Source organism: Marmota marmota, unplaced genomic scaffold, assembly GCF_001458135.2.
Source record: "Marmota marmota marmota unplaced genomic scaffold, marMar, whole genome shotgun sequence".
NCBI lineage: Eukaryota > Metazoa > Chordata > Mammalia > Rodentia > Sciuridae > Marmota > Marmota marmota.
Genome location: NW_026000016.1, coordinates 6,055,390 through 6,081,235, shown reverse-complemented (window position 1 = coordinate 6,081,235; position 25,846 = coordinate 6,055,390). Strand labels below are relative to the sequence as shown.

Below are 25,846 nucleotides of genomic sequence, written 5' to 3'. Positions count from 1 at the left end.
TCAGGTTTCAGAAGGAACCAACACCTTGATTTTCAACTCCTAGTCTCTAGAACCATAAGAAATAAATAAATAAATTTCTGTTGTTTTAAAGCTACTCTGTTCAGGGTACTTAGTTATGGCAGCCCTAGCAAATGAACACAGATTTGGGCATTTTATACCCTTTGGCCTAAACCAAATATATGAATATTAGACATCACTGAGTCACAGGGGTCATCTTTGCACACCATGTTGGTGGCTACCCACTGATAAGATCACCCTACTCACACAGCCTGTGATTGAAAGGAAGTTCCCAGGACAGAAAAGCATTGAGCGAGTGGGCACACCACAGGCCAGAAGGGTATCGGGCAGTATGAAGTGACTTGGAAGTGAGTCTGAATTCTGTTTTCTCAGGAGACACAGCTCTTTCTGAGGACGCTGACCCAGATTCTACTGGGGATTTACTTACCAAGCTAGACTGAGACTGTAGGAAGTACACCCCAACCTCTACCTCCCCCAGATTGAGCTCACCAGAGAGGGTGGAGGGAATTCAGTGTGGTTGCACTGTTACTCTTGCTCTCAAAATCATTCCCAGTTTCAGATAATAGGGTTTCTATGGGCTGTACTCAGGCTGAATTATTCCTTTGAGTGGATGCGAAGAAACTCAAGAGGAATCTGTGGGTCTTTGCTGGAGAGGGAGGAAGCCAGTCCCAGAGAGCCGAGTGGGGTGGTCATTAGGAACTTACAGGTGAATGTGGATGGAGGGCAGGAACCAGGAATGCAGATGCTGTTTTGGAAGTGGGAGGCCAGTCACTCTAAGGCACAGAGTTCTGGAGTAAATGTGTAAACAAGCAAGTGTGCGGAAACCTTGCCCCTTCATGTTTCAGATCTTGTGGTCCAGACGTGGAAAGTTGGTTGAAAGAAGTAACATCGGGCCAAACAGCAAGAGAAATGGGCCTCTTGTCTGCTCTGTAGAGCTAAAGAGGCCTGTACTAGATTCCCTCACTAGTTGGGCGGCCAGATCAATACTCCCGGGTGTCCTCACGCGGTTAAATCTGAATTTCAGATAAACAATGAAAAATTTACAGTATAAGTATGCACAAATACTGCATGGGACATATTTAAACTAAAAAAGTCATGAATTAATTGGATTTTTTTTTGCGGGGGAGGGGGGAGAGTACTAGAAATTGAACCCAGGAGTGCTTTATCACTAGGCTACATCTCCAGTCCTTTTTAAATTTTAATTTGCTTTTGGTCCTCAGCCCCACTTTTTAAAAAAAAAAAAAATTTATCTTTTGTAGTTGTAGTTGGACACGATAATTTTATTTATTTATTTATTTATGCGGTGCTGAGACTCGAACCCAGGGCCTTGCATGTACCAGGTGAGCACTCTACCACTGAGCCACAACCCCAGCCCCCCTTTTTATTTTTTATTTTGAGGCAGGGTCTTGCTAAGTTGCATAGGGTCTCCATAAGTTGCTGACGCTGTCTTTGAACTTGCAATACTCCTGCCTCAGCTTTCTGATGTACACTACTATGCCTGGAATTTTCATCTAACTAGGTGTCCTGTATTTTTTGCCAAATCTGGCAACTCTCTCCCAGGCAGCAAAAGAAGTGCCTCTACCTACTTCAACTGCATCCTTTTTGTCAACACTCAAAAACTATGCACATAGGGCTGGGGATGTGGCTCAAGCGGTAGCGCGCTCACCTGGCATACGTGCGGCCTGGGTTCGATCCTCAGCACCACATACAAACAAAGATGTTGTGTCCACCGAAAACTAAAAGAAAAAATAAATATTAAAATTCTCTCTCTCTCTCTCTCTCTCAAAAAAAAAAAAAACTATGCACATAAAGGCTTAAAAAAAAAATCCACAGGTCTGCAGAGAAAAGCAGGGTTATCAGAACAGGAAGAAACATGGTAAATTAAGCTTCTCTTCCTGCCTCACACAGTTTGAAGGTCATGGTGATGACAGCCATTAGAGACTCAAACCCAACAGTTCCTCATCTCCAGACCAAACCCTAGTTAGTTGAGGATATTTCGACGTCTTTCATAATTACTACCCAAAGATACCGTATTGAATGCAGCTGCAGTGCCAGAATATGGTTTGGGACAAGGCCCGAAGCAGTTTTTCCCAGAGCTATTATAAGGAAGTCATCATGAAACAAAATGAATCCACTATGGTTGAAAACCGTAGTGCTGACCCCAAATATTTTTAATGTGTGGAGCTAGCTGGCAAGCCGAGAGCCTGAGAAAACAGAAAGAGCTGTTTGGCTTCTTTGAAATGCCCAGCCCTTCGAAGTGTGGCTTTTTCTGCACACTGTTAGCTGTGTTCCAACAGGCACAGGGCCAACTTAGGCGATTCCAGTGGGGGGATGTTGGCAGAAGTGCAGTTTGGCCTTGACAGCTTCATTTGGAGGACAGGAAGGGGTGAGGAGGGAGGGCAGGGGGATTAGGAGGCCAGGGGACAAGTCCCTACCTCTGTGTGGTACCTCCGAGTTTTATCAGCAACATTTACATGCCATCCGCTCCTTGCCACAACTCTGTGAACAGCTGATTTCTCCGTTTTACAGATGGCAAAACAGCATTTCTAAAGTTATCTTGTGGATGAGAATTCAAACTCAGCTTTTTTTAAAATAATGTTTTAGTTGTTGATAAACATTTATTTATTTATTTATATGTGGTGCTGAGTAACGAACCCAGTACCTCCCACATGCCAGGCAAGTGCACTACCACTGAGCCACAGCCACAGCCACTTTATTTATTTAAGTACTGGGGATTGAGTCCAGGGGCGTTCTATCATTAAGCTACACCCCATACACACACTTTATATTTTTTAATTTTTTAAATTTTGAGGCAAGATTTTGTTAAATTGCCTAGGCTGTCCTTGAACTTATGATCCTCCTCCCTCAGCCTCCCAAGTCACTGGGATTATAGGACACAGTGTGCACCACTGTATTCAACCAAACTTCATTTTTTGTATAGATGATACACTCACATGGTTCAAAACTCAAAATGTATGCAGGAATATAGTGAAAATGTGGTCTCCTCAGGCCTGAGCCTCCTAGCTCACTTTCACACAAGCAATTAATGTTCTTTATTTTTTATATGTCCTTCCACAGAGATTTTATAAACATATTTTTTCTGATTTCCTATTTTTAGACAGAGCTTAGTTTACCATGCACAACTACTTTGTTACTCTGACTTAAGCCAAGTTCTTTACATCTTTGTCTAATGCTTTTTCCTGGAAATAAATAAATAAATGAGCTGCTGGGGGAGTAGCTCTGTGGTAGCATTCCCAAGGCCCTGGGTTTGTTTCTAGGCACCACAACAAAAGTAAATAAATAATTCCCCATTATAAAATATAGTAAATATGGCAAATACTAAAAATGTGGAAAAAAATCAAAATATCACATTTTGGCCTGTTCTTCCAAAGTGTTAACAGTTTCATGGGTTTTACTTCAGGCTTTGTGAAATATTTTGTGTGGGTCCTTTCTAGGACACTTTCTAGTACACTGCAGTCTTGCCTTTGGGCAGAATTACAGGCAGAAAGACAATGTGAAGAAGAGAAGAAATCGAAGCAGATAATTTGTTCTGGGGAGGCAGGAAAAATATGCACCAGGAAAAGTCAACTAATCCGGAGAAAAAATGAATATATATTTATCCTTTTGAAGACCTTTTTTTTGCTGAACCCTGTTTTGTGGAAAGTACCTGTTTTGTGGAAACACACATGCTAAAATAAAGCCAAGGGCAGAGAGAAAATAAATGGGCAGGCCATTTCAACACCGAGAACAGCAGGAAGCCTGGGGGAGCTGACGAAGCTGGAGGAGGGGGTCCCAGACGGTCCTCTGGAAGAGTGCCCTGAACTGGACCTTGGCCAACCTGCAGGGTTAAGCCAGGTGATGGGCAGAAGAGGCATTCCCACAAAAGGGATTGCAAAATTAAAGATAGTTGAGTATGGTGGCAGGAAGCAGGTGTGTAATATGAAAGGAATTTTGGCTTTATCCCCAGGGTGGCCTGAAGCTCTTGAAAGATTCCAAGCAGGAAATCAACACCATTGGAGCTATACTTTGACAAAGACCAAGTCTGGCAGCGCGAGAAAAATAAATTAGGAGTGGATATGGTGGAGGGGGGGCGGTCTAGAAAACTGTAATTCATAAATCTAGGTGAGAGAAGATGGTGGTGTGAAGAAAGACTGGGGGTGTCCCTCAGGATGGAGACATTCGACAGTGGATTCTAAAAAGGTTGTGTATGTGAATTTGGTAACTGACTGGTAGATTTGGTGACCGACTAGTAAATTTGGTGGGGATAAGAATGGCTCCCAGCTGGAGGCGTGGGCATTTCTGGACTCAAAATTCTTCACTGGCTCCCCTTTGTCCACAAAGGTTTAAGTTTCTAAATTTAGCATGAAGACTCTCAATGGCATTATTGAAAACTTCCTTCATAATGTTACTAAGTCTCTCTCTCTTTCCGAGCTTGTACTTGAGACATACTGGAATGCAGAGAATTCCCCAAGCAAGCTGTCTCTTTGTCCCTGTCCTTCTCCACCCATCTCGGCTTCCGGAAACACTCTCCATCCACCAAGCCCATCTCAACGCCACCCTCTCCCGAAGCCTTCCCAGGCCTCTGACCGTTTCCTCCCTTTTCTTGTTTGGAACTACTCTCCTTCCCCCAGGCTCTGGGAGCACTTTGATTCTCTATTTGCTGAAACACCACATTTTACATTTTACTTTTGGTAGAAGTGTCTTATTTTTACTAGAAAGTTAAAGGCTCCTTGAAGGCAGAGACCACAGCTTCCTTGGAAGTTCAAGGAATGCTTGTTGAATTGAAATGAACACAAATTAGAAAAAAAAAAAAAAAAAAAAAATTTCAGAGCCAGGAAGGTTTTCAATAAAAGAGAATCAGGTGGCACAGGGGATTTAGTTGGGTCAATAGTATCAAATCTGTGAGAAGATCCTGAAGGCAGGAAGGACGGGGAGTACAGTAAGTGGTGAAGCCACGACCTTGGGCCCAGGACAAAGGTTGGGCCTGATCTGAGCGTCCCTGCTGCAGGTTGCAGGCCTCAGGACTGTGAAGGCCTCCTCTAAGAAGCAGAGATTCACAGATGTTGGTGGATCCTGACTAGCTCAGGACCAGGGAACAAGGTACTTTTATGGGGAAGTACCTGAAGTCAGACCCTAACCCAAGGGGTTAGAGAATCCAGAGGGCTTCTTGAAACAATCTGAAATCTTAAAAAACAAACAAACAAACAAAAAACCCTGCCAGTTCCTCACCAAAATGGGAATCATACCTCTTTTCTTACCCTCCCTCAGTCCTTTTTGTCAATTTCCACACCATAAAGGACCCTGCAGTGGCCACAGGCCAGGCTGTAGCCCTAAAGCAATTTGTTCCAGTTGAGCACTTCTCTTTCAAAGTTGAGGTGGAAGACAGGGGCGAGGGGGAGAACTGTGGTGGGGAGGTGTCCTGTGGCTGTTCCTGGCCTGAGCAGAGGCCTAATGTTCTGAGTGCCTCCTTATGTGTAGGTCCCCAAGATCAAGGTATACTTTGTACTGTACTCAGACATTAAATATCCCCCAAGGGTCTACCTGTTAAATCTTGGTCCCCTGGGTGGCACTATTGGTTGGTGATATGGACCTCAAAGAGGTAGGACCTTCCAAGAGGTCCTTAAGTCATTGAGGATATGCCCTAGATGGAAATTGGGGGGTCACAGTCTCCTCTTCTTCCTCTCTGGCCTTACTTTCTGGCTCATGAGGTGAGAAGTTTTTCTCTGCCACATGCTCCTGACATAATGTGCTGCCTGGTCAAAGAAATGGGCACACTCAGTCACAGACTGGAACCTCAGAATCATAAGTCAAAACAAACCTTTTATCTTTACAAGTTAATTATCTCAGGTATTTAGTTATAGTAACTAATACATTTTGTTACCCCCAGATTCTATCTTCCAATCAAAGGAAGGAAGAATCAACTAGGAGAAAATAGAAGTTCCATGAATCTTCTTCAAAATACAAAAGGGAAGGGCAGGCTTGGGAGTCCCATTCCTAGGAATAAATACATTCTAAAATACATTCTAAACTTTTTTTTATGACACTTGGAATTGAACCCAGGTGTGCTTTACCACTGAGCCACATTCCCAGCCCTTTTCATTTTTTATTTTCAGACAGGGTCTTACTAAGTTGCTTAGTGCCTTACTAAGCTGCTGACACTGACTTTGAACTGTAATACTTCTGTCTCAGCCTTCCGAGCTTCTGGAATTACAGGCATGTGCCACCATGCCCAGCTAAAACATTCCACATAAGAAGTCCAAAGTTTCCACCTTTGAAGGTCCAAGGAACTATAGGCCAAGTGGAGAACTTTGGAATTGCTTGTAAATGGTACTTTACTATCTCCACAAAATCAAAATCTAGAGCTCTTACTCTGCATGCAGTATATTGGGTTATGAGAAGGATGAGGAGGAGGGGAACAACTGGAAGAAAAATTGAGGGAAAGGAGCAAAAGCAACTAGAGATGTCTCAATGTAGTTTATAGCTACTTACCAATGGGGAAGAAGCACTAAGATTACCAAAAGAAGCGTCAATTATATTTTAGTTGTTGATGAACCTGTATTTTATTTACTTGTTTATATGTGGTGCTGAGAATGGAACCCAGTGCCTCACACGTGCAAGGCAAGCACTCTACTGCTGAGCTACAACTCCAGCCCCAAGAAGCGTCAATTCTTTATTCATTTATTCACTCACTCATGCACTTAAGGAGGTCCAAACATTGGAGGAGGGACAAATGTCTAAGGAGTCTTCCATTATAAGCATAGAAAACTGAGAAATCTATAGATGGTAATACAAATGCAACAATAAAGGTTGAAAAAAGACCTTGCAGAATTTCAGTAAAAAGCTTTTAAGTCAAATTGAAGAGGAAAAGGGAAAATAACATTGTCATTGAGTGTCCAAGAGTGAGTAGGATCATGTTCTAAAAAGACTTAGAGAACAGTACTAAGACTTTAGAAGAAGGCTTGGGGGGCGGGGGGGTAGCTCAGTGGTTGAGTGCTTGCCTAGCATTTGTGAGGTTCTCAGTTCAATGCTTGCTCGGCACTATGAGAGATTAAAAGAAAGGAGACTGGTCAGGACACTAGTGATGATCTACAAAACAGAGAGTTATAAAAGAGAAGCAGGAGACTCTGGGAAATCTTCAGCCTCTTGTGAACCAAAGCATCCACACAAGACTCAGTGATCAGGACTTACCTAAGGCAGAGTTCTAGGAGAGAGAAACGGTAGGTACCATCTAAGGTAGAAACGCCCTGCGGCACCAGCGTCAGGAGGAGGGGGATTTTGTAACATCCTGCAATCAGCAGGTTACACATGTCAGGTGTGGATGACTTAGGAGTGGGAAATTCCACTACAGTCTGTGTTGTCGTCTCAGACCTGGCACACAGTAGGCACGCCCCTAAATGAGTTTTCAGTGCCCGTGAGGTGGGCCCTGCTCACAGGCCAGCTTCCTCTTGGGCATCCTCTATTCTTCCTCTGAATTTCAGAGAGCAGGCAAGGGCAGGCATTGAAATGCACCTGAGCTCCTTATGAAAGGTGTTCCCTGAGCTACATCCTCAGCCATACCTTCCCAAGGCCAAGTTCAAGCCAGCCAGACCAAGGAGGCATTTGTCCCGTTTGTGTAATTAATAGGTAAGGCGCCTCAGGCCTCATGTTCTGTAGGGAGTAGAGGTCATTTTCCATCTTAGAATAGTGTGTCTGCTATCTTCTGACCAGACCCAGAGAGGCCAAGGGTAAAATGAAAGATGCAGGAACTCTGTCCTTGGTCAATTCTCAGCTCTGCTATACTCCCTGATGACTTTGTGCAGATAAGCCTCACCTGTGAAAAAAAAGGAAAATAATAGCCACTTTAAAGAGTTGTTTTGAGAATCAGATAATCTTTAAATACAGGGAGAAAATAGAGAAAGCGTATCAAGACCCTGACCCGTAGTAGGCTCTCGGCTACATTGAACTCACCCCCCACCCCTTGCCTCCGACTTTAGATCTTTTCATTACAGTACATCTTCTGAGAAAGAGGGTGAAGAAAGGAAGGTAGGGATAATATTTCCCTCTTTGCTCACTTTATAGCACTCCAGTGTTAGATCAGAGGGCCAATCTTAGCACTCAGAAGAATCTGGAATTCTGGAGTAGAGTTCACTTACAGGTGGAAGATGAGACCCCAAGTGTTTTAGCTTTTCTTTTGCTGTGGCCAAAATACTCTATAAGAACTATTTAGAGGAGGGAAAGTTTACCTGGAGCTCATAGTTTCAGAAGTCTGAGTCCATAAACAGTCGACGCCATCGTTCTGGGCCCAAGGTGAGGCAGCCCATCATGGGGAAGGGTCCAGCAGAGGACAGCTTCTCAGCTCAGAGCCCAGTCTGGAAGTAGAGGGTGGGGCACAGGAAAGATGCACCCTTCCAGAGCATGCCCCCAGTGACCCACCTCCTCCAGCCTTGCCCCCAACTGCCTATAGTTACCACCCAATTCATTCAAACTAGGATGGACTGATTAGGTTATAGTTCTCAGAATTTAATCATTTTACCTCTGAATATTCGTACACAAACAGGAATTTTGGAGGAATAGCTCATATTCAAACCGTAACATTTTGCCCCTAGCCCCCAATAGCTCACATCCATCTCACAGTGAAAAATGCATTCAGTTTATCTCCAAAAATCCCATGGTCTGAAATTTTAGCATTGTCCAAGCTCAAAGTCTCCTCCATGACTCCAGGCAAACTCTCAGCTGTGAGCCCCTGCAACAACTAAAAGCAAGTTACATATCTCTAATACAGTAGTCCAGAGTAGACATTCCTGATCCAAAAGAGAGGAGCAGGAGCATAGAAGGAAGGGAGGATGTCAAAGCAAGACTGAAACCCAGCCGGACAAACAGGTCCCGTAACTATGCATCCAGCATCTAGGACACGGGGCGGGAACATGTGCTCCCCAAAGGCAGCCCTGCACCTTTGGCCTCACCGGTGGCAGTATACATGACCTCTCATTTAGCCTGGCTTTATCTGCAATCAGCAGCTTTTCTCAGTGGATTGTCCACATTACTGGCATCTCTTAATTCCTGGTTCTCCACTCCAGATTTGGCCTCACATTCACAGCTTCATGCCCCACCTCTCAGGGGCAGATTGCATGATCATGCTACACATTTCCTGGCCTCCCAGGTCTCCTTTGAAATCTCAGTGGAAGCCTCCATGACCCCTTAACTCCAGCTTCCTGCACTTTTTTTAATGGTAGGTAATTTTTTATTTGTCCTAATTATATGACAGTAGAATGCATTTTGACACATCATACATAAGTGAAATATAACTTCTCACTGGTCTGGTTGTTCGTGATGTAGAGTACACAGGTGAAGTAATCATATGTGCACATAGGGTAATAATGTCCAATTCATTCTACTATTATTCTTCCCTCCCTCCCTCCTCCCCTCCTTTCACTCCCCTCTGCCTAATCCAGAATACCTCTATTCTCTGTCCCCACCTTTGTGAATTATCATCCACATATCAGAGAAAACATTTGGCTTTTGGTTCTTTGGGATTGGCTTATTTCACTTAGTATAATATTCTCCAGTTCCATCCACTTACCAGCAAATGCCCTAATTTCATTCTTCTTTAAGGCTGAGTAATATTCCATTATGTATATATACCACAGTTTCTTTATCCATTCATCTGTTGAAGGGCATCTAGGTTGGTTCCATAGTTTAGCTATTGTGAATTGAACTGCTATAAACATTGATGTGGTTGTGTCATCGTAAGTATGCTGATTTTAAATCCTTTGGGTATAAACCTAGGAGTGGGGTGACTGGGTCAAATGGTGGTTCCATTCCAAGTTTTCTGAGGAATCTCCATACTGCTTTCCAGAGTGGTTGTACCAATTTGCAGTCCCACCAGCAAGGTATGAGTGTACCATCCCCCCGCCCCACATCCTCACCATTCTGAATGGAGTGAGATGGAATCTCAGTATAGTTTTGATTTGCATTTCTCAAATTGCTACAGATGTTGAACACTTTTTCATATATTTGTTGATCAGTTGTATTTCTTCTTCTAGGAAGTGTCTGATCAATTCCTTTGCCCCATTTGTTGATTCGGTTATTGTTTTGTGTGTGTGTGTGTTAAGTTTTTTGAGTTCTTTGTATATCCTGGAGATGAGTGCTGTATGTGAGGTGTGTGTGGTAAAGATTTTCTCCCATTCTGTAGGCTTTCTCTTTGTTATTGTTTCCTTTGCTGTGAAGAAGATTTTTAGTTTGATTCTTGTGCATGCTAGGCTAGCACTCTACCAACTGAGCTATATCCCAGCCCCCACTTATTGATTCTTGATTTTACTTCTTTCACTTTAGGAGTCTTGTTAAGGAAGTCAGTTCCTAAGCTGACATGGTGAAGATTTGGGCCTACTTTTCTTCTATTAGGTGTAGGGTCTCTGTTCTAATGCCTAAGTCTTTGATCAACTTTGAGTTGATTTTTGTGCACATCCTGCAGTCTTGCAGAACCAGAACCACATGGATGACAGCAAGGTCTACTGCCAGCTCACACAACATCTGGGCTCCCTGGAATTGGGGTTGCAATGACTTCTGTCTATATGGCTTAGCATGGTGAAATAATGTCCTAGCCCCCTGTCCAAGAAGAATGCCCCATGATCTCTTCTCATAGGTGTTCTACATGATCTCATCTCATAGTGTTCTATACCATTAAGCTCTCAGTGGGTATGGTTTTGCAAATTCCAGCAATGCCTTGAGGCATCTTCCCCACATCTCTGTGCAAAGTATTTAGCACCTCTTTAGAGGGTATCGTCTCTTCAATAAATACACCTTCCTTAGTCTCAGCTTTACATGCACTTTTCTGGCCAAACAGCAAGTCTTTAAATTCCTTTAACTCAAACCAGGCACAGTGGCATACAATCTCAGCAGTGCAGGAGGCTGAGGTAGGAGGGTTGTGAGTTCAAAACCAGCCTCAGAAACTTAGCAAGGCCCTAAGCAACTCAGCAAGACCCTGTCTCTAAATAAAATATAAAAAGGGCTAGGGATGTGGCTCAGAGGTTAAGCACTCCAAGTTCAATCCCCAGTGCAAAAAAAAAAAAATAAAATAAACAACATAAAATAAAATCCTTTAATTCTCTTTTCTGCTTCCAATTCCCACAGTAAACCTGGCTAAAAGTTACCAGCAATACCATGCCACTGACTGAATGCTGTGCTGCCTTGAAATTTCCTCTGCCAGATTAAATGTTCATCACTTTTAAATTCAGCCTAACATAGAAATCTCAGGACAGGGGTAAAATGTAGCCAAGTTCTTTGCCAGAAGGTAACATGCATGGTCTTTAATCCAATTCTTAATGGAGTCCTCATTTCCCCCTGAATTCTCATGATTTCACATTCTTATTGGAATTCTGGTTTTCTGAGCTCCCACTAGAATCTCCCATTAAGCTTCACTTACAAAATTCTAAAGATTTCTAGCCTGCATCTCTAACCTAAAAAAAAAAAAATTAAATTAAATTAAATTTAAAAATCCATTAAACCATTTCCAAAGGCTTCTGAGCCCACATGGCCAAGTTAGTTAGTTACAGTAATGACCCCACTTCTTTGTGTCAATTTCTGTTCTAGTAACCTTTTCATCACTATGACCAAAAATACTCAGCAAGAACAAGTTAGGGAGGAAAACCCTATTTGTGTCTCATGGTTTCAGGGGTCTCCATCCATAAACATGTGACTCCATTTTTTTTTTGGCCCAAGGAGAAGCAGCACATCATGGGGGAAAGGTCCAATGGTGGAAAGTGCTCAACTAATGGCAGGATCAGCAAGCAGAGAGAGAGGAGGGGAAGAAGGGGCCACAGGAAGAACAACTCTGGAGTCATGCCCCCAGTGACCCACATCCTCCATCCATGTCCCACCAGCTTATAGTTACTACCTAGTTAGTTCATCCAAACTAGAATGGACTGATTAGGTTACAGCTCCTGCAATTCAATCATTTCATCTCTGACTATTCCTGCATTAACAGGAGCTTTTGAGGGGTACCTCATACCCAAATCATGATACCAGTTTGTTGGTGCTCACAGTGACCATCAAAGCAGAGGTGAGACCATTAACCAATCAGAGGATTGTAATCACCAATCCCCTTCCATGTGACCTTGGGAGTCTGGCCATGACCATGAAGGGTAGTTCAGACAGATCAGGTACCTACTCTGAAGGAACTTCCATGCCAGCAGGAGCACGTAGCAAAGCAACACTGGGAGAAAAGGGGCTCTCATCAAGATGGCAAGCTGAGGGCACAGAAACAAGAAGGGATCGTGAGGACGAACACCGCTCCACATACACACTTACTGCCAGAAAGAGGAGGAAGAATGGGAGGTGTAGAAACAGGTAAGACTGAAGTTTTAGGAGCTGAAAATTGAAGGTGTCTCCCTCCCAGGGCTTCTTTGTTTGGTGGATTTGTTTTTCTCCAACTCATGTTAGGCTCCTTGTTCCTTTGGTTGTTACTTGAACCTAGTCATACCTGCAGCCACATAAAATTGTAGATTATCTTCATTACTTTCAAAGAATACAATGTTCCTCGCACTTCTTACATGAGTGTACTACCATTTTTTTTTTTTTTTTTTTTTTTTTGCTGTGGTTGATGGGCATTTGGGTTCTTTCCACTCTTGGACTCTTGGGCTGTTAATTTTACTATTTCAAAATTGCTGCCATATGTATTCTTATGCCTCTCTTTGCATTGATATGAGCACACTTGGAATGTTATATATCTCAGAGTAAAATTGGGTCGCAGGGTATAGGTATTTCCAACTTTAGAAGACAGTGGACCCTGCTTACCAGAGGGTTTGTTCCAATTTACTTCCACCAGTGGTGCATAAAATTGTCATTTGTTTCAAATTCTGTTTCATCCAATTTTAAAAATTTTAGTTTTTCTGGTGAGTGGGAAGTGGTATTTCATTGTATTTTTAATTTTCATTTCTCTAATTAGTAATGAGGTTGAGCATCATGTCGTTCGTTTTTTGACCATCTGGATTTCTGCTTTTGTAAATTTCAATCTCTTGCCAATTTTTTATTGTACTATTTGTCCTTCTCTTATTATCCTTCTCTTGATTCATAGCAACTATTTCCATATTATAGATATTTGTCAGTGATGCATGCTGCAAATATTTTTTCCTAGCCTTTGGCTAGTTTTATTTATTCTTATACAGTCTTTTCATGAATAAAAGCTCTTTTTTTGTGTGTGTGTATGTGATGCTGGGACTTAAATCCAGGGCTTCACCCATGTCAGGAAATTGTTCAGCCAGTGAGTTAAACACCTAATACAGAAGTTCTTTATTCTAACATAGGTATCTATCCATATTTTTTTTAAATTAAGTGGGGATCCAACCCAGGACCTCATGAATGCTAGACAAGCACTCTACCACTGAACTACAATCCCAGTCCTACATTATATTCTAAAAGTTCACTTTTCCCGATTGCTTTGCAGTGATACTCTTGCAAGAATCAATGTCTATATGCTCAAGGGTTTGTTTCTGGGCTCTCGATTTTATTCTACTATTGTAATACCAATACAGCACTGACTTAATGTTCTACGATTTTTTATAAGTCTTCGTACTTAGAAAAGCAAGCTTTCCTACCTTACTTTTGTTCAAAGGAGAATCTTAATTATTGTTGACTTTTTATATTTCCATATAGACTTTACAATTTTATTGTAAAAACAAAACAAAACAAAATGAACAAAAAAAAAACTATCAAGATGAAATCCAACTAAATATACAGTCCAATTGAGGCAAATTGGTAGAATGTGTGCTTGGCACGTGTGAGGCCCTTGGTTTGATTCCCAGCACCAAGAGACAAAAACAAAATAGGCAGGAAGATCTGATATCTTCATAATATCAAGTCTTCCAATTCATAAATATGAAATATCTCTCCAATTATTTTTTTGTTTTTAGTTTCTTGCAAAAATAGGAATTTTACTTATCTTTTGTAAGATTTATTTTTAGTAGTTTGTATTTCTATGTCATTATAAGTGGTATCCTTTTCAAATTAATTTTCAAAAGTCAATGATACCCATTGCATGTTGACTTTGTATTCAGCAACTTATTAATTCTAACATTATTAATTCTTAATAATTAATAATTAACTTATTAATTCTAATTATCTGTACATTAAAATTTTTTATAATTACATAATAATATTGCATTTAAACAATAACACTTCACCTTTCCTTTCCAGTTTTTATGCCTCTGATTTCCAAGATGCTAAGCAATGCTGAATAGAATGGGTGACAGCAGGCATACTTGTCCTCTGGTTTTTTTCTGAAGATTTTTCTAGTTCTTGGTGTAGATTTCTTTTTCACTTATCCTGTTTGGAATTCTTCTGGTTTTCTGAAAACTGGCTTTGTTAGTTTTGGAAATTGTTCAACCAAAACCCTAAAGTATTGCTTCTACTTCATTTTCTTCATTATTTATGGGACCTCAAATAAGCAAATATTTAGACCAGCATTAGCAGAACATGCACAATGACAGAAATGTTTTGTATCTGTGCTGAAGCTAATGAGCATTTAAAATGTAGCTAGTATGATCAAAGAACTGAATTTTAAATTTAATTTAATCATAAGTAATATAAATTTAAATAGCCACTTCTAGCCAGTGGCTGACCATATGGAACCATTCAGCTCTAGAACCTTCTAACTCTATCGGAAATATCTTTTATCCTCTTCTCTGTATATTCTATCTTTCTGATCTATGTTTTAGTTCCTAATTCTCTCTTCAGTTGTGTCTAATCTATTACTGAACTCATCCATTGAGTTCTTAATTTTAGTTATTTAATATTTTAAAATTCTAAGATGTCATCAATTTATTGCCTTAAACTCCAAATTCACTCTTAGTCTGCTTTGCAAAAATGTATCTTTTAATGTGTATTTAAAATGAACAAATTAAAAAATTTAAAAAATAAAGGTACCTTTTCCCTTTTAAGACTTTCTTTCCCACGCTAGCTGGCCTGAAGCTATCTCAGCAGAGTGTGCTAGAAAGACATTGCAGAAAAAGGATTTTGTTTTCTGCTTACAGTATATGTTCAAGGCAGCTCTCGCAGAGTATATGGCTTTTCCAGAACCAGACTTCTGTAAATGGGTATATCTTCCTCAGCACCCAACTTCAGTAAGGCCCCCTGCACTGCCTCCCTGGCTGTACTGTAGTAGAGCATCTCTAGTGACATCCTTCCCTGTGAACAGCTTTTCCCAGAACCCTAATGGGCAGATTTCCAGCAAGTTCTATCAGTACAAGACCATAGCAAATTCTTTGCCATCTAGTAAGCCACAGATGACCACAACCTTCAACAAGATTAGAATCTCAGTCCTGGGGACAGGATAGGGTTATTCCTTGTGCTCTCTCTCAGCCCTAGAGTTAGTGATTGTTCATTATATCTGCTAATCCTATCATATTTAGAACTCTGTTTTTTTTCTTATTAGCTAATCCCTATTGTTCTAGTCTTTTTTGTCACCATAAGAAATTGTTTATATTAAATTTTCTCCTGTTTAAATTACTGTGGGGTTTCTTTCTTGTATTTAGACTCAGACAGATAACTATTTCAAATGTGAAATGTCACTTTTTATAGTTATTCTGCTAAAAATTTTATCTTTTATCTCCATGCACATAAAAGACAGGGATATTTTACTGTTTGTTTCTAGTAATTACACTATCTGGAGTATCTGTGAATCTGTTTCTAGAATCTTTTTTTCAGTACCAATAAAATAAATTAACATGTATTTGGCCTTACTCTCTCATACAGAAGTTTATATTTGATTTTGTATTAATCATTACAATTTTGCAATTATTTGTAGAAGTTGTGAAGATTTTTCTAGTTCTTGGTGTAGATTTCTTTTTCACTTATCCTGTTTGGAATTGTTTTGGTTTTCTGAAAATTGGCTTTGTTAGTTTTGGAAATTGTTCAACCAAAATCCCTCAAGTATTGCTACTACTTTCAGAGATGGTTTTCTTATGTGTCTGCTAGGGTCTTAAGCATGCTAACAATCCAATATTTCCTCAACATGGCAACCACTCAGATTTTCTGGATAATCCAGATGAGTAGAAAACAGGCTGCAGTTAATGTCATGGTAGCCTCATATTTTCTTTGATTCCTCAGAGGCATCCCCTTAGAGTCCCAGTCCTTATCAGATGGATTTATATGAGGCCCTCACTTGGCCAATTCTAGAGTGCAGTATTTTTCCTCCTTACCCTGAGAGTGCTGCTCAGCCATCTCTTTTGGATTAGGAAAAAGCACTCTCAAATGGCAGACTTAATTCTCTGGATTCCAGATCTTACTTTTGTAGCTCTTTACTATCTTTTTAGCTCTCTGATGCTTTTAGGAAGATTTTAAAAAATGTTACCTAACTTTTCTTTTGGCTTCAGCAAGGGAATTGGAAGACTAGATAGTTTGACTCAGACCTAGGAATAGAAGTCATCATTTATTCTTTACTGAAAAACAAAGTCATAATTATACTCTGAAGACCATCCTAGGCTTAGTTTATATTTTGGAGTATCATTTTCTCCCAGGAAAAGAACACCCATCTTCATCTCTCATAATGTCCTGTGCATATTTAACCTCTATTAAATCCTATTAGGCTGTGATTGCTTGAGGGCAAGAATTATTCTTTGCATGCTTGGTGTCTATCAGGTGTCTTGCACTAAAGAGATATTCAACGAGTCTACCTGAGTGAAGTGGTTAATAAAGGCTTTATTTTGATTTCTTAAGTTTTTGACATTTCCTCCAAAATGCTGATCTTATCTTTGGGAGCAAGAGTTCAATCTGTTCTTCAAGGACTGAATCTTAAGAACTGAACCTAAGAAACCTGCTCAGGCTTGCTATGGGCTCCTGTTTTTCTTCCTCTTTCTCATGGAGCCAACCTCTGCTTTACTGAGAGCTCTTCTTTCCAGGTGTGCATGTTTCAGCAAGTTAGAAGGCAAGCAATTAGTCATTAACTCAGTGTCAAAAAGTCAGCCTGGGATCACAAAATCGATTTTTAAAGTACACACAAAGATTAATTTATTTAAAATACTGTCATTTTCTTTAAAACACTTTGGCAAGGATAATGTGGGGTGTGTTCATTTAAGATGTACTTTAAGAGAAATTAGCCTTTTGTTTTTTGTTTTTTGAGATTAGTTCTCACTGTGTATGCCAGGTGAACTGGGACTCCTGGGCTCAAGCACTTCTCCCGCCTCAGCCTCACAAATTGCTAGGACTGCTGGCCTGTGCCACCATGCCTGGCAAGAAGTCCATTTCTTTAACCAGGAACTCACTCTTTAAGAATAGTCATTAGCTTCTAACCCAAATTTAAACAGCAGAGTCAGCTACTCCAAACCCTTTACTATCCAATGTTAATCAAAGGACGAGGCTTCTCCTAGCAAAGTGAGTCATACAAAGGTTTTCATTTATGGAATTAGTGGCTTGATAAACAGTATGATGAATATCAGAAATGGGCTTCTACAGGACTGGGTTGTGGCTCAGTGGTAGAGCGCTTGCCTAGTATGTGCAAGGCACTGGGTTTGATTCTCAGCACTGCATATAAATAAATGAATAAAATAAAGATCTAAAAAAAAATTGAAAAGAAAAGAAATGGGCTTTTGTTCCACAAACAAAATGTCAAACTCAGGTAATTCTACAGGCAGGTCTATCTTTTGAAGAATAGACTACTCTAATTTTTCTTTTCTTTTGTGATGCTAGGGTTGGAACCCAGAACTTTGAACATACTAGACCAGTACTCTACCACTGAGCTACACACCCAGCCCCTAGATCATTCTTTTCTTTTCTTTCTTTCTTTATTTTATTTTATTTTGAGACAACATAGTGAGCTATGTTGTTTAGGCTGGTCTCAGACTCCTGGACTCCAGCCATCCTCCTGCCTCAGCCTCCTGAGAAACCAAGACTGAAGTCAGGTGCCATGTACCCTGAATAAGATATTTCAAATCTTATACATACTTCTCTAGAGAAGAGAGAAAAAAGATGGTCTACATATATGATCTGTATACATAGAAAGATATGTAACTTGATTGAAAATCATTGAAGAAGACCTAAATAAAGAGAATAATATCTTATGTGTCTGGGCAGGAAAGCTAAGAGTATCAATAGTTCACATAATGATCTATAGATTTAATGCAACTGTAATCAAAATCCACAACAGAGTTTATGTGTCCATTTGCTTTTATAAAACATGACAAATGTATAAGGAAGAGTGAAGAATATCCAAGACCTTTTTTTGTTGCTATTAGTTTATTTTATTCAAGATACTTCTGAAGAATACGAGTAAGGAGAGGAAACTTGCTGTATCAGATATTGAGGCTTAAGATAAAGCTATAGTAATTAAGACAATTGTGTTATTAACATATAGACCAGTGGTGTAGAGAGAGGGCTGAGAAACAGAACTCTGCATATGAGGAACATTAATATATGACTGAGATGGCATGATAAATGCTTCACGAAAAGCAAAACTGTCAAAGACAAAAAAAGATTGGTTCACATTGGAAAATAATGAACATGTATCCCTACCATAATAATGCATCCTGAGTGGATTAAAGAACTTGAATATCAAAAAAATAATAATTTTTAAAAGAAAACATAGGTGACTTCTTTTAAACTCAGAATAAGGAATGATTTTAGAGTTTGGATCTTGAGTGCTCCTCAAAGGCCCATAAGTTGAAGGCTTATTCCTCAGTCTGATGCTGTTGGTAGGTGGTAGAACTTTTAGAAGGTGGGGCCTAGTGGAAGGAAGTTAGGTCACTGGAGATGTGTTCTTGAAGGTGATATTGTAATTCCAGTCCTTCCTCAGCCTCTTCCTCTTTTTTTTTTTTTTTTGTTGTTTGTTTGCTTGGTTTTTGCTTTCCAGTGGCCATGAGGTGAGCAGGCCTCCTCCTTGCATTCCTGTCATAATGTACTATGCCACCTCAGACCCAAAGCAATGGGGCCAAATTGACCTTGAGCCCCAATCTGTGAGCCAAAATTAATTTTCCCCCTTTTAAATTGTTTATCTCAGGTATTTTGTCACACTAACAGAAGACTAACATATAGACCATTCTACAAAATACTTGGCCCAGTGCTCCTCAAAACTGTCAAGGCCATGAAAGGCAACCAAAGACTATAAAACTATCATAGACCAGAGAGAATACGGAGACATGACAACTAACTGTATTATGATTTCCTAGATAATATCCTGGAGCAGAAAAATAACATTGATGGAGCCTGGCACCATGGCACATGCCTGAGATCCCAGCTGCTCAGGAGGCTGAGGCAGAAGGATCACAAGTTCAAGGCCAGCCTCAGCAATGGCGAGGTGCTAAGCAACTCAGTGAGACCCTCTCTCTAAATAAAATACAAAGTAGGGCTGGGGATGTGGCTCAGTGGTTGAGTGTCCCTAAGTTAAATCTCTAGTACCAAAGAAAGAAAAAGAACATTGATGGAAAAACTGACAAAATCCAAATAAAGTGAAGAATGAACCTTGTCTTCTTGGTTTTAATAATGCACCAAGCTAATACAAGATAACATTAGAAAAAACAGAAACTCTGTACTTATCATCTTTGCAAATCTTCTGCAAATATAAAATTGACCTCAAATTAAAAGTTTATTTTCAAAATAAATAAGCTGGGAGCAGTGGCACACAACTGTAATCCCAACTATTTGGGAAAATTGCAATTCCAGCTGAGGTAGGAGGATTGCAAATTTGAGGCCAGACTTGGCAAGACCCTGTTTCAAGTTTTTATTTTTCAATAAAAAGGACTGGAAATGGAGCTCAGTGGTAAACCCCTTGGCTTCAATCCCCAGTACAAAATAAATAAATAATAGATAAATAAATAAGACCCAAGGGGTTTTAATGATAAAATATTTGTTTTGGCCTGGGGATGTAGCTCATTGGTAAAGTGCATGACTAGCATAAATAACTAAGACCCTAGGTTCAATCCCAAGCACAGAAAAGTAAAATGCTAAACATGTGATCTATCACTGAGCTACTTCCTCACCCTGATCATTTTTTTAAACAATACATACATTTGGACATAATATTTTTACTTTATTTATTTATTTTTATGTGGTGCTGAGGATTGAACTCTGTGCCTCACAGGTGCTAGGCAAGTGCTCTACCACTGAGCCACAAGCCAGCCCCAAGCCTGGTCATTCTTAAATGGAGTTTGAGGATTGGATGGTCGTATGTATAAAATAATATGCTGATTTCAAGTGTCTTATTGTAGTTTTGCAGGAAAAAAAAATCCTCATTTGAGGAAAATATGTTACATGTTTAAGAGTAATGGGATGTGTGTGCATCGGGTCAGGAACATACTCTCAAATCACTCATAAAAAGAGTTTTTGTACTGTATTTAGATTGTCTATACGTTTTATTTTTTATTTTTTTTTATATTTATTTATTTTTTTAGTTATCGGCAGACACAACAACTTTGTTGGTATGTGGTGCTGAGGATCGAACCCGGGCCGCACGCATGCCAGGCGAGCACGCTACCGCCTGAGCCACATCCCCAACCCCTGTCTATAAGTTTTAGACTGATTCACATTTGGGAAAAATACAATGAAATTCTCCACACCACCAAGAGGTGGGAGAGGGATGAACAGGAAAGGAAAGTCCACAAATCCTATGTAACATATGTAACGTTCTTAAGTAGATTATATTTACCTCACATTTTGAGCAAAGCTGTTAAGAGGTAACTAAAGGAACCAATGGGGGTCATTTCTCTAGTTTATCCTTCTAGAAGTGCCCACAGGAATAAAACCAGAAGTGAAGACTGGATCATTCAAAGATGGAGTGGAGAAAAAAAGTCCCTAACTCTTAGGACCTAATCTGGGACATGTTGGGACTTACAGATAAGTGGCAACAGGTCCTTCCTGTGGTGAGGGTCACAGGTCACTGTGCTTGGACTGAGACAGGCCAGGAGAGAGGGGGAGGGGTCTTCTGCCATGGATGATGGCTCTGCCCACACAGAGCCATCTATTCACAAAATGGCTTTTCCCCAAATAATCTAGCAGCTCCCATCTCTCAGGAACTCTGGTTCACTAACTAGCAGAAAAAAAAAATTGTCAGCTGGAGATTCTCACCATCTCCCCTTGTTATGGTTTGGATAATAGGTGTCCACCCCCAAAATTCTTATTTTAATGCAGGAATGTTCAGAGGTAAAATGATTAGACTGTGGGAGCTGTCCATCCTAGTTTGAAGGGACTAACTGGGTGGTAACTGTAGGCAGGTGGGGTGTGGCTGGAGGAGATGGGTCACTAGGGGTGTGCCCTAGGAGGGTGCATCTTCCCGGCAGCCCCTTTCTCTTTCTTTCTCTGCTTCTTGGCCACCATGAGGTGAGCAGTGCCCCTCCACCATGCCCTTATGTCATGATGCTCCACCCCCAACTCAGACCCAGAGTGATGGTCTTCTCGAACCTCTGAAACCATAAGTCAAAATAAATTTTCTCTTCTCTATGTTATTCTTATTGGAAATTTTGGTCACAGTAACAAAAAAGCTGACTAACACACCATTCTTTTAAGTATCAGCTGCCCTTCTAATCAAAGGTGAGAGGGGCTGAGTACAGAGTTACCTGGACCAGCCAGGAGATACATCAACTTGATGTTAGCCCCAAATTTTGCTTCAGGCTGCCTCCCACTAATATCTTACCATCATGAAACTATTGCCATAAACTATTTGGTGGGACACCAACTAGTTCTAAGTGCCTGCCTCTCTAGAAACCTCACCTGAGATATGTTTTTCTTCCTTCTCTGCCTACTTCTAGTTAAGAGAAAGAAAAGACGCAAGAAGAGCTATATTTAAACTCTTGGTGTGTTAGTCAGCTCTGTTACTGTGGCTAAATACCTGAGATAATCAAGCTTTAAAGGAGGCAAGATTTCAGTTCATGGTCATTTGGTCTTATTGAGAGTGTGTGATGCAGACCTGGTCACCACAGGTGAATAAAGAGAGACAGGAAGGGCCAGGATCCCAATATCCTCTTCAAGGGCATGCCCCTACTAACCTAATTTCTTTTCACTGGACTCCACCTCCTAAAGGTTCTACCACCTCCTAATTGTACCACAGGCAAGGGATTAAGCCTTCAACACATGGCCTTTGGGGGCACATTTAAGATCCAAACCACAGCACTTGGATCCCTGAAAATACAGAAGACATCAAATAATATTCTTAAGGTCAGTTTCATCCTCACTGAAAACTGAGTACATGATACTAGCAAATCTAGTATTACTGGACCATAGTCCCATGTAGAAGTCAGGTCTTATTTCTTGAATCTAAAGATTTAATCAATAACTGGTATTAGTGAAAGCTTAATCCTGTAACAAATAAATAGAGCAGAAATACTAAACATTAGGTCACAGGCTGGATTTCCACCCTGCTTTCAGCCATTCAGGCAAGGAACAAGCCCCTGATGACAGTTATTTGCTCTGGCTGATGCTAGAATATGTGTGCTCTGTGGGTTAATCACTTCCACACAGTCTCAACAGTGAAGGCAGCACCCAAAGATGCTTAGAGCAAGCATAGGAAGAATTATTTTCATCCAGGCTGGCAAAATTATAGGGTCCTAAACTATTAAACCAGTCTCATTGTAAAATTTACCATCTTAACTCTGCATTCAGAAGGAGACCAGATAGTGTGGAAAAAACTTCAGAGTTAAACAGACTTGAGTTTTGATTTTGGTTTTGAGTATGTGACTTAACCAAGTAACAATTCTACTGAGTCTCGATTTCTTTATATATGTAGTAGGTTTAAGAATGATGACTACTTACAGTAAGATCTCATCCGGGCCAAGAGGCAATGACACCAAAGTCCCCAGTCCTTGATTTCTAAACACTGCCTTCACTAAAGGAACCAGGGATGCTTGGAGAAATGGCTAATTCCAGAGCTGAAGGAAGCCAAATGTATGTGATCCTGGGTCATCTTGCTGATTTTGGGCATGCCAAAAGGACACAGGAGCCAGCTTGAAGGCCTTCCCAGTGGACAAATCTTGGACAGTTGGAACATCAAAATAAAATAACAGACTTTAATCCATGTGGTAGAATGCTGTTATTGCTTGAATAAGTGTCACTCAAAAGTCCATGTGATAAAGGCTGTCTTCAGGGTGGCACTATTAGAAGGTGTTAAGGAACCTTTGGGAATGGGGCCTACTGAGAGGTCCTTAGATCATTGAGAATGTGTCCTTGAAGGGGATTATGGGATCCTGGCCCCTTTCTTGTTCTTTTCACTCCCTGACCATGATGTAAGCTATTTTCCTTTCTGCCATGCACTCCTGCCATGATTGGTTACCATGCACCAGACCCAGTTCAATGGTGCTAATTGATCACGAATTAAAACCTCCAAAACCGGGAGCCAAAAACAAACCTTTCTCCTTAGAAGTTGATTACCTGACTTATTTTGATGTAGCAGTGGAAAGCTGAGTAACCAAGTATCAACTAAAATGTAGAAGAAATGATAAGGTTAGAAAAGCACCATTTTGCAATCATAGTTGATTTGGGCAATAATCATCAATGTATGTTGTATACTTTCCTACCGTCATTGTAACAAATTGTCACAAAATTATTGGCTTACAACAATATAAAATGTACTATTTTACAGTTCTAGAGGTCAGAAGTCCAGAACAGGTCAGCAGGGCTATGTTCCTTTTGGGGGCTCTAGAAAAGAATCCATTTCCTTGCCTTTCCCAGATGCTAAAGGCTGCTATATTCCTTTCTAGAAACTTTATTATTCTCATGTAAGTTCATCTGGATTTAACCTTCAAGCATTTTGTTAGTTCCTTCAATATTTTCATGTTTGTGATTTCATTTTGAGATTTTTCTTTCACTGAACCTTCTGGGCTACTCATTCAGATTACAGTCATCCCATTCAATTCATCAGTTGAAATCTGAAACATGAAAATCATGTTTCTTATTTCCATGAAGAATTTTTATGCTGGAATAGAGTCTCTTCAGTTTATTATGTTTGTTACTTTTTGGTTCCAATTGTTGAGTGTCTCTTAATTCTTGATCTTCCTTGAATCATTTCCTTTCAATTGGGCTGTTAGTTTCTGCTCAGTCATGGCTCTGTTCACCTTCTGGGTTCAGAATGAACTAAAGAAAACTTCCATAATCTAACAAATTCTAAGATGGCTGCTTTTGTGGTGGGTGACATGTCATCTGGAATGCTGAAAGGAAACAACTGTCCTCAGTTGCAAGAGCTGGCCCTTTGTAGACCCATGCCAGTGAACACTGCTTCTCTGTCCTTGCAGTCCCCTACTTTGGAAACCATTAAGTGCTCTAATCTCCAGCACAGCTCCCTCCAGACAGGAACTTCTGATCATTGCCCTGGGCTCCCTACCACTGTCTCATTCCTACTCTTCCCATAGGAATATGGTCCTGGGCAGGAACAATGTCATTTCCCTTGGCACAGCAAGGGGGCTTCCAAGTTTCATCTGCCTCCTGGCCTCAACTTCTGCTGCACTCAGGAAAGGGGGCTGGCATTTGTTCCATTGGTATAATTTAGGGACAAGCAACCAGAACAACTTCCATGAAAAGAATTATTCTTTGGCTGAAGAGAGAGAAATATTTACAGCAGTATTTTTTATTGCTGCCTATCTAGCCTGAATCTATGGAAAGGCAAATGTTACTTTAAAATAGCACATCCGGCATACTGCTAGGAACTTCAAATAGGTTATCTCATCTCATTTTTCACAATGATGTTATCATTTGTGTGTATTAAGAGATATTAAGTCATTTTCTCAGGGTCAACTCAGACAAGCTGTGGATTAGAATTCAGCATCTTCAAAATGTCTGCATTGCACCATTGGGCTGGGAACAAAAGCGCAGCCCCCCTCCCGCCAAAGCCAGACTTTACAGCTTCAGCTCCTGCAGCCTGTGGAAGCACCAGTTGCCATGACAACATAACAAAAATATTTCACTGTAGTTGTTGGGAGAAAACTTCATGTCCCAAGAGTGAAAACACACACCAGTATTTGAAGGTTACTAAACCAATAATGCCTGTATTTACCACCACCAGAGGGAGACATAGATACCCAACCCAGCAAAATGGAAAACATTCTGAGTTCCAAATTTGGCTTCCTCCCAGTGGCCCTGCCTTTTGTATGTACTCAGAGATTCTCAGTTTCCTGGGCTTACCTGACCATCCCACTTGCAGAACCCTTCCAACTATTTCCTTCCCACCAGAGGTCATGGCTTGGGACCTGTCTCCTTCATGGCAACAGAAAGGTGACTTGCTTCTTCATCTGGTTAAAAAAAAAAAAAAAAGCAGAGGCATCAGAGAACCAGGGAATCAGGAACTTTGATACTTTAAACCCAAGGAGGTTTAAATAGGGAAATCTTAGACACAGAGATAAAGGGTAATATTTGGAAGATATTTTGGTCTGAGATTTTTCTAGACCCTTCAGTTCTTAGTGGAATCAAGGCCTGCACCCGTTTCCATTCTGGAGAACAGGTTTCCAGTTACCTGAGCAATGTCAGGGAAGATGCCCTCAGCCCTCAACCTTGTGAGTAGCATTTGTTGACTCACATAACAAACTTCTTTGGGAATTCTGGGGATTCTTTTGATTCACAGGGGAACCACTACAACATTTGTACTCTAACCCAGAGAATTGAGGTGTTTCTTTGACTATTTCTGCTACAAGTGAAAGAAAAATTTATTTTATTTTTCTTTCACCCCCGCCCCTTGTGGTACCAGGGACTGAACCCAAAGGTGCTCTATCACTGAGCTACATTCCCAATCCTTTTTATGTTTTTATTTTGAGACAGGGTCTCACAATGTTGCACTCAAACTTGAGATCCTTCTTCCTCGGCCTCTTGAGTCAATAGGATTACAGGTGTGTGCCACCAAGACAGGCAGAATATTTTGTTTCATTCCAGGCAAAAACAAATAGGGATT

At 40.6% G+C, this 25,846-nt stretch overlaps 1 long non-coding RNA gene and 1 pseudogene across 1 annotated transcript; one reads left to right on the top strand and one right to left on the bottom strand.

Annotated features, from left to right (window-relative positions):
* Positions 1 to 4,564, bottom strand: part of LOC107140239 — a 73,254-nt pseudogene extending 68,690 nt beyond the window's left edge.
* A 1,499-nt stretch (positions 4,565 to 6,063) lies between these two features.
* Positions 6,064 to 17,859, top strand: LOC107140347. Its single transcript, XR_001503259.2, has 3 exons — positions 6,064 to 6,189; positions 8,731 to 8,732; positions 17,844 to 17,859. It is a non-coding gene; the product is annotated as an uncharacterized LOC107140347 (long non-coding RNA).
* Positions 17,860 to 25,846: the final 7,987 nt, after the last annotated feature.